Source organism: Colobus angolensis, unplaced genomic scaffold (genome assembly GCF_000951035.1).
Source record: "Colobus angolensis palliatus isolate OR3802 unplaced genomic scaffold, Cang.pa_1.0 Scaffold5, whole genome shotgun sequence".
NCBI lineage: Eukaryota > Metazoa > Chordata > Mammalia > Primates > Cercopithecidae > Colobus > Colobus angolensis.
Window position 1 is genome coordinate 14,362,785 of NW_012118487.1, and position 9,491 is coordinate 14,372,275.

The 9,491-nt window shown below is 45.7% G+C and overlaps 1 protein-coding gene across 2 annotated transcripts in view; it reads left to right on the forward strand.

Annotated features, from left to right (window-relative positions):
- The first annotated feature begins 7,286 nt into the window (after positions 1-7,286).
- HMGB2 (high mobility group box 2) overlaps positions 7,287-9,491 on the forward strand; it is a 4,320-nt gene continuing 2,115 nt past the window's right edge. Inside the window, exon 1 of one of the 2 annotated variants that reach the window (XM_011959612.1) lies at positions 7,287-9,049. The gene's annotated coding sequence lies outside the window, so the exon portion shown is untranslated. Of the gene's footprint in view, positions 9,076-9,491 lie in introns of both variants that reach the window. The other variant, XM_011959613.1, reaches the window with a different exon arrangement.

The window sequence follows — 9,491 nt, forward strand, 5'->3', positions numbered from 1 at the left end:
TTTTGCAATATTCTACCTATTGCTAACAGGGAGAAAGTTAAAGGATTATCTCAATCCAATTAGAGATTGAGCTGTGTTCAGGCTAGGCTGCAAAGTTTTAGTAAGACCCTTCCATCTGTGGCTTATTTCTATTGCTCATACATTAAGACACTATCACACAGTCTTTTGATTAAGGGATTGACAGTCTCTGTCTCCTTAGCCCTGAAAGACTATGAAAAATTCATTTCTGCTCTTTGGAGGGTTTGAACTTGTGTCTCTACACTCCTGCCTAAACAGCTTCAAAACATATCAAATGTCTTCAGGAAGACAATGATGAGTTTGTAGCAGACCCCTCCCTCCAGCTGGACTTTTGTCCACTAAACACTGAAACCCTGGGACATTTAGCTTTGTCTTTTAGAAGCTTCTAGCACAACTCTCTCCTCTCCCATACCACCTTCGCATTCAGCTAATCTGTGGAAAATGGGCCATTATGGATATTTCAGAGTCCTTCAGTTTCCAACTGATTGTGCTAACGCCCACCAATACAACTGACAGACACTTGCTGGAGTCTCTTTCATTTAGTCAAAATCCTTCTACCTAGGCCAAGTTAGACTGACTTCAGTTCCATGCCTAAAATCTACAAAATGTTTTCAAAACTCATCAGCATACCTAGGAAGGGCTCTTTCCGGTCTGGAATTTTAATTTGAGTTATTTTTTGATTGCTTCAACAGATCTCCAATGTATTTTAAAACATGATTTTTGCAACTTGTCATTTTTTTTCTAATTGTAGTAGAGGATTTTAGAACTAAGTAACTTTCTTGTGGACATTTAGCTGCTGCTGCTTCTAATTATTATTTTTGAAACAGTCTCACTCTGTATCCCAGGCTGGAGTGCAGTGGCTCAGTCATAGATACGATCCTCCTGCTGTCAGCCTCAGTAGCACAGACTGCAGGCATGCACCACCAAGCCTGGGTAATTTTTTGTTTTTAGTAGAAAGGAAGTCTCACTACATTGCCCAAGCCAGTCTGGAACTCTTTAGCTCAAGCAATCTGCCTGTCTTGGCCTCCCAAAATGCTGAGATTACAGGTGTGAACTATTGCACCCAGCCAGTTTACCATAACTCACAAAAATAGCTGTTTAAATAGGAAAACAAAATATATTTGACTAATTGTTTTGCATTGAAAACGTTAGCATCAGAATGAGAGGTTTTCATTCCTTCCTAACCTGTGCTTCACTTCTTCAAAGACAGTGTTAAATTATTTCAGTAAATTGAATTTCTGGCGTGAGTATACAGTCAGGCTTCAGAATTGGTGATCTACCCACTAGTGGATGTGCCTGTTTGATAATACTTCAGTAGGCTGATCCTTCCCCTCTCACAGCCTTTAAAACAACTTGAAAATATTAAGCGCCAATGTAAGATTTGTCTTTGAGAAACTGTGTGCAGAGTAACGGTTTTTGGGTTTTTACATTATGCAACTCAAGAAAGCAATTATTTTATATCCAACTAACTGTATATAAAGCATATTTAATGTTGGCTATGAGTTAATAAATAATTATCAAAACTTTTTATTGCTTTGCAGAAGAAGGGCTTAACAAAATAAGTGTCGAGGCCATCCTGGCTAACACCGTGAAACCCCGTCTCTACTAAAAAATACAAAAAAAACCTAGCCGGGCGAGGTGGCGGGCGCCTGTAGTCCCAGCTACTCGGGAGGCTGAGCCAGGAGAATGGCGTAAACCCGGGAGGCGGAGCTTGCAGTGAGCTGAGAACCGGCCACTGCACTCCAGCCCGGGCGACAGAGCGAGACTCCGCCTCAAAAAAAAAAAAAAATAAGTGTATAATCACTTTCCATCAGTATTTTCCAATCTGGTTTTGTCCAGAATTGGTGGGTTCTTGGTCTCGTTGACTTTAAGAATGAAGCCGCGGACCCTCGCAGTGAGTGTTACAGTTCTAGAAGATGGTGTGTCCCGAGTCTGTTCCTTCAGATGTTCAGATGTGTTCAGAGTTTCTTTCTTCTGGTAGGTTTATGGTCTCGCTGGCTTCAGGAGTGAAGCCACAGACCTTCGCAGTGCTACAGCTCTTAAGGCGGCACATCTGGAGTTGTTCGTTCCTCCCTTCTGGAAGTATTCATTCCTCCTGGTGGGTTCGTGGTCTCGCTGGCCTCAGGAGTGAAGCTGCAGACCTTCCCGGTGAGAGTTATAGCTCATAAAGGCAGCATGAACCCAAAGAGTGAGCAACAGCAAGATTTATTGCAAAGAGCAAAAGAACAAAGCTTCCAAACCCTGGAAGAGGACCCAGCGGGTTGTCTCTGGCTAGCTCCAGCAGCCTTTTATTCCCTTATGTGGCCCTACCCACATCCTGATGGGTGGGCCATTTTACAGAGAGCTGATTGGTCCGTTTTGACAGGGTGGTGATTGGTGCTTTTACAATCCCTGAGCTAGACACAGAGTGCTGATTGGTGCGTTTACAATCCTTTAGCTAGACACAGAGTGCTAGACAGAAAAGTTCTCCAAGTCCCCACTAGATTAGCTAGATACAGAGCACCCATTGGTGCATTTACAAACCCTGAGCTAGACTCAGAGTGTTACAATCCTTTAGCTAGACACAGAGTGCTAGACAGAAAAGTTCTCCAAGTCCCCACTAGATTAGCTAGATACAGAGCACCCATTGGTGCATTTACAAACCCTGAGCTAGACTCAGAGTGCTGATTGGTGCATCTACAGTCCTCCAGCTAGACATAAAAGTTCTCCAAGTCCCCACTAGACCCAGGAGCCCACCTGGCTTCACCTAGTGGATCCCACACTGGGGCTGCAGGCAGAGCTGCCCAGCCTGCCCTCACTCCTCAGCCCTTGGGCAGATGGGACCGGGTACCAGGGAGCAGGGGGCGGGCCCGTCAGGGGAGGCTCCGGCTGCGTGGGAGCCCACCATGGAGGTGGGGCTCTGACCTGCGGGCTGTAGGTCCTGAGCCCTGCCGGGCGGAGGCCATGGGAGAATTTGAGCTGGGTGCATGTGGGCCGGCAGTGCTGGGGGACCCAGCGCAACCTTCGCAGCTGCCGGCCTGGGTGCTAAGCCCCTCACTGCCTTGGGCCTGTGGTGCCCGGCAGCAGCTCTGAGTGTGGGGCTCGCCGAGCCTGCACCCACGGAAACTTGCACTGGCCTGTGAGCACTGCGGGAAGCCTGGGTTCCTCTCCCTCTACACCTCCCAGCAAGCAGAGGGAGCCGGCTCCAGCCTCGGCCAGCCCAGACAGGGGCTCCCGCCATGCAGTGACGGGCTGAAGGGCTCCTCAAGTGCCCCCAGAGTGGGCGCGGAGGCAGAGGAGGTGCTGAGAGTGAGGGCTGCTAGCACATTGTTACCTCTCAGTTTGATGACCACAGATTATGAAAAGTCAAATTCTTAGGAAAACTAAATAAATGCTAGGAATTTCAATAACTGGCATTAACACAGATCATTCCTGTCAGATTACACTGCTCTAGATAAATTCCAGTTTATCAACAGAATAGCGATTTAGAGGTGTTAGAGGACTAGTTTGGAAACAGCTTCACTAACTCATAGTTTATTACCTGTTTATATTTTACAATTCATGAGATGCTGAACTCAGACAAAGTTTGGCAAGTAAAGTAATATACTGATATCATCTGGCAGGGAAAAATGCTGGTAAGGTCATTTTAATTAAAGAATAGGATGACTGAGCAATATTGTGTAATCTAAAGTTTAGTCTACATTATTATATTTGGGCTGTCAACTCTATCCTAATGCTGTTTTGATTTTAAAACTTATTTATATCTTTTGGGACACAGTTTTGCTCTGTCACCTAGGCTGGAGTGCAGTGGTGTGATCATGGTTCACTACAGTCTCAACTTCCTGGGGTCCAGCGATCCTCCCACCTCTGCCTCCTGAGTAGCCGGGACCACAAGCACATGCCAACATGTCTGGCTAATTTTTGTATTTTGGTAGGGTTTCGCCATGTTGCCCAGGTTGGTCTCAAACTCCTGAGCTCAGAGTCTTGCTCTGTCACCCAGGCTGGAGTGCCATGGTGTGATCTTGGCTCACTGCAACCTCCGCCTCCCTGGCTCAAGCAATTCTCCTGCCTCAGCCTCCCAAGTAGCTGGGATTACAGGCGCACGCCACTACGTGTGGCTAATTTCTTTATTTTTAGTGGAGACGGGGTTTCTCCATATTGGCCAGGCTGGTCTCGAACTCTAACCTCAGGTGATCCACTTGCCTTGGCCTCCCAGTGCTGGTATTAACAGGTGTGGACTACTGCACCTGGCTTAATCGGCACTCTTATAGTCAAGGGATTTCATATGACCCGTTATTTATTCTTTAAAATGTAATTATAATTTCCTGACTGCCTAATTGCATAAGTTAAAATGTAATATATATTTTCCCACACTATGATCATATATTCACAGAGTTATAGAATCATATGATTTAAGAGCTGAATTCTACCTTGGAGATTATCCCATAAACTTCAGTTTATTGTCTATCAATCTAAGGCCGAGAAAAGACCAGGCACGGTGGCTCATGCCTATAATCCCAGCACTTTGGGAGGCCTAGGCAGGTGGATCACCTGAGGTCAGGGGTTCGAGACTAACCTGACCAACCCGTCTCTACTAAAAATACAAAATTACCTGGATATGGTGGCGCATGCCTGTAATCCCAGCTGCTTTCGAGGCTGAGGCAGGAGAATCGCTTGAACCTGGGAGGCAGAGATTGCAAGTGAGCCAAGATCATGCCATTGCACTCCAGCCTGGGCAACAAGAGTGAAACTCCATCTGAAAAGGCCTAGAAATGCTAAGTGAACCATTCAAAACCACAAGCTCTGGCTGGGTTCTAATTTACGCATTTTTTAAAAAATGAAAAACACAAATATTTTCCTCTATATCATTTTGATGCATGTTTCACCTTGACATGTTTTAGAAATGTGTATCATTTTAATAGAAATAAATTTGTGGACTTTTTAGAATATATATAATTGATATGTTCTTGAAAAAATGGCTTTAAAACTGTTTTGAGAAATACAATCTTATTTGGCATTTAGGACTACAACAGGATTAAAACAATGAGAAACACGTTTAGTATTAACTCTTTAATGGACATTGTAGTTTTCTGATAAAGTCATAATAGTGTGGCAAATAATTCATAGTATAGTGAACTGGCCTTATGTTTTGAGTGTGTGTATTTAATTCATCTTTTGAGAATTAAATTTAGGACTAGATTTTTTGTGTTACCAGATTCTGCATATATTTTTCACACAAAAAATGGGGTTGTTCTGTAACCAAAAACTGTATGTGATCTCAGCTAAGCCTTATTTCTTTTATTACTTTACTGTGCCTCTTAATGGTACTTTTAAGTCAGGAAATGTGTTATAAGAGTGAAGTCTTGGCAGCGATGGTAAAAGTAGGTTAAATATAGAAATGTTTTCCTTTTCTCTGCTGTTATGGAGAAGAGAATGGTAATTGATATTAGCAGGGGTGGTTCCTTCCCTGCTTCCTTGTGGGCTGTAAGGAAAGGATCAGTTCCATGTCTCTCTCCTTGGCTTGTTGATAGCCATCTTCTTCCTGTGTCTTTTTCACATAATCTTACTTCTATGGCTGTCTCTGTCCAAATTTCCCCTTTTGATAAGGACATCAGTCATACTGGATTAGGGGCTCACCCTATTGCAGTGTGAGCTCATCTTAACTAATTATTTCTGCAGTGACTATATTTCCAAGTAAGATCATCTTCCGAGATACAGGGTGTTAGTTAGGACTTCAACATAGAAAGTTGGTGGGGGGAACACAATTTAACCTATAAGCCTTAGGTGAGCTGAGCATCTACTCTTAGCTTACCCTTGTGGTCCTTTGCCTCTCCTAGGCATCAACTACTGGGAAGTGATTAAAACATCTTTCTGGGTCAGGCGCGGTGTCTCACACCTGTAATCCCAGCACTTTGGGAGGCTGAGGCAGGCGGATCTTGAGGTCAGGAGTTTGAGACCAGCCTGGCCAACATGGTGAAACAACATGGTGAAACGCTGTCTCTACTAAAAATACAAAAATTAGCTGGGCATGGTGGCACACACCTGTGATCCCAGCTACCTCAGGAGGCTGAGGTAGGAGAATCGCTTGAACCCCAGAGGCGGAGGTTGCAGTGAGCCGAGGTTGAGCCACTGTACTCCAAAAAAAAAAACCTTTATGAAAAATAGTACCCCAAATCCAATCAATTGCTAGTTTAAGTGATGGGATAGAAAGAAAAGAGATCTAAGAATCATGATTCTTAGAAAACAGAAGTGCTAGAATAGAATGTAAACTTCAGTTAGTGGCTCTGATTTTGGATGTGAATAAATTCACTATTTGCATTACAGTAACATTAAAAAAAAAGCAGGTTGTGAAGCCATCTTATTAAATTATACAAATAATGCAAAATTCCTCAAGTGAAATCTTTAGTGAACATTAAAAAGTTGATTAACTTGTAGTGAGAGATTATTCATGTAAATAAGTGACTCACATCTATTACCATTGTCCCTTTGACTACAGTTTCGGACTCATAGAAAAGAAGAATTGATTTCTAACCTTACCTCATTTATACCACGCTATCAACACTGCTATCTAATGTGGAAACCTAATTATTTCATTTTCCCCAGTTTTCCACTGGGGAGATAAGGACTAAATTCCTTTATAAGCTGCAGGTTGAGTACCATCATCATTAAGTTCCTGTAATACTGAACTACTACTAATTGATCCCCAAACAAGCCAGGCTTTCTCAAAGTCCTTTCTGTTTTTTGTTTCCCTCTGCTTGACATTCTCCAATCCAACTCTTCTCAAATGCTACTTTCACAGAAGGGTTTTCCTACTTCCCTACACAGTCTTTAGGTGACTGTCTTATGCTCTCATTAATGAACAATTCTAACTAACGCTGTACTGTTTCCTATTTTTGTCTCTCTACACTAAATTTTTGAGGGCACAGGCTATGATTTTTCATCTTTGTATCTCGACTGCCAAGCTCAATGCTTGGCATATTCAATATACAGTTCTTGAATAAAGGCCCAGTTTTTATATAAACACAGCTTACTTTATGCCATAATTTAAAAAATTCTAAACATAAAACTTAAAAATACATTTTAAAAGTGTAATGCAGTAGTATCTCACTAACTGATATTTGAAGAAAGTAGCATGAATTACTTGGTTAATTTGGATTTTGGGGTGTTTTTATAACTGATTTTGTAGGTATTGCAACTTAAGGCAGAAAAGAGAATGTTATCAGCTAAGGATTATGATTCACAAAATTCTGGGACACTTAAATACAAGAAAATACATTTTTTTCCTTTTTGAAAAACGGCCACTTTATTTTTTTTTTTTGGTAAAACATACACAACATAAAAGTTACCATTTTACCCATTCCTAAGTGTATAATTCACTGGCATTAAGTATATTCACAATGTTGGACAACCATTATCCATTTCCTAGGAAAATACATTTTTTTAAGATCTCACTTTTGTTAGTAAACCTAGATAAACAACTGCTGGTTTTCAAGTACTATTATGATAACCATATATAAGCCAAAAAGCATAGTCTAACAAGTGCCAACGAACATACGGAAAAATTAAGACAAAATATTTAAATTTCTTGAGTCATGCAACCTATATGCCAAAAATGGGGGGAACCCCTCAAAACTAAATACCACAGAAATAGTATACCAGGATGTCAATTAAAGTCCTCTACCTTGGGAGAAGCAGCTTGTGACGCTGGTAAGCAGTAAGGTAAGGTAGCTTAGGCGCGCTCTCCCTATACTAACACGGAGGTTCTTAACCCGCCCTTGGAGGAGCTTGTAAAATGTGGCGAGGATATATGCAATTGGGGGTGGAGTAGGGAGCATGCATTGCTTTTATGCGATTCTCAATTTTTAAAAACTATCACACTAGTAGGATGAGGCAGTGAATGCCCAGGAGGCCAGGCCAGCCAAAGATAGGGAAGCCGCCGGGCTCCGAGCTCCCGGCGCAGCGCTGCGGTGTGCGGGGTGGGGGCCTAGGCGCTTGGGGATTGGAATTCCGGACCCGGCAGGAGGGGGCGGAGCCGGGGGGGACAAGGCGCCGCCTCCGCCCCTTCGGGACCCGGAGGGTGCCCTTGTTTACCTCCCAGTATTTGTCACCCGAGACAAAGAGGGAAGGAAGGAGGGGCCTTCTGAGGGAAACTCCCTCGGCGGGAAGCACCTACTTTCAGAACGTTTTGTAACACCCCACGGGACGCGGGAACGGCTCCCTCCCGGCCCCCCGCGCCCTTTCCGAGGTTCCCTGCCTTGACTTCCCCGAGTTCTACGCCAACCTCAGCAACAGCGGGAGGAGCTGGGCAATCGGTTTTGCAGGGCAAACTCCAGGCTCTCCCCATTTATTATTCTCTGGGCGGCTCAGGGGAGACTCTGCAGGGCCACAGAGCAGAGCGACTACAGCTCCCAGGAGCCAACACTGCAAGGCTGAGCCGAGGCGGGAGACAGACAGGACCTAAATGGTGGTTGGAGAAAGGGCAAAGCAGACCTCTGCTGTTACCTTAGCGCCAGCAAACCGAGCCGCCGCCGTCGTCAAGCCAGGAGACCAACCCCCTGTCTCCCGACTAAGTAGTTTTAAATCTGGCGGGGCTTTCCCTCCGAAGCCAACCACTCCCACCGTTTACAGTCCCAGCCAGTCAGCGTGAGGCCCGCCATTTTTCAAACCCTCTTCCCGCCGCCAATCAGGATCGAGCAGTACATTCCTCTCCTGACCGGTTCTAACGGGTCTGGGAGTTAACGACCTGGGCGACCCACCGAACCTGCTAGGCTGGGGCGTGGAGGGCGGGTCTGGTAAGACACTGACCAATCGTTAGCCGCCGTGGCAAGGGGGCGGGGACTATCTGGGTTTGAATAATCATCAGAACCAATCAGAGAAGTGGGGATGTGGCCTGTGGCCTAGCTCGTCAAGTTGCCGTGGCGCGGAGAACTCTGCAAAACAAGAGGCTGAGGATTGCGTTAGAGATAAACCAGTTCACGCCGGAGCCCGGTGAGGCAAGCGTCTCCGTTGGGGCCGGCGGGTCTGCAGGACTCTGAGGAAAAGCTCGCACCAGGCAAGAATATCCTCCAATACCCTCGGGTTCGTGGACCTGCCTTTCCCCATTCCCTCAGAGCCTCTACTCGGTCTCGGCGCTGTGGCTCTCGGTGTCTGACCCGGCGAGCGGCATTTGGGGTGCGGGCCGGCGAGGGCCGGGGCTGTAGAGGGCCGGCGGGCAGTCGGAAGAGGCGGAAACTGCCCCCGCCCGTCCCGGTTCTGGGAGTTTTCAATGTCGGTCACGAGGTGATTAGCAATTGAGTGAGGCTCGCGACGTGAAAGCCGGGGGACATTTCTGTCAGGAAAGGCGTCTTGAGGGCGCTTGCGGAGTCGCCGGACTCGTTGAAGGGCGGGTGGCGGCGTCTCGGGCCCCGAGAGCCACTTGCTGGGCGAGCCTGAGGAGTCGTCAGCCGCGGCCGCTCAGGCCGGGAGGAGGAGGAGGAGGAGGAGGGTGTGCGCCG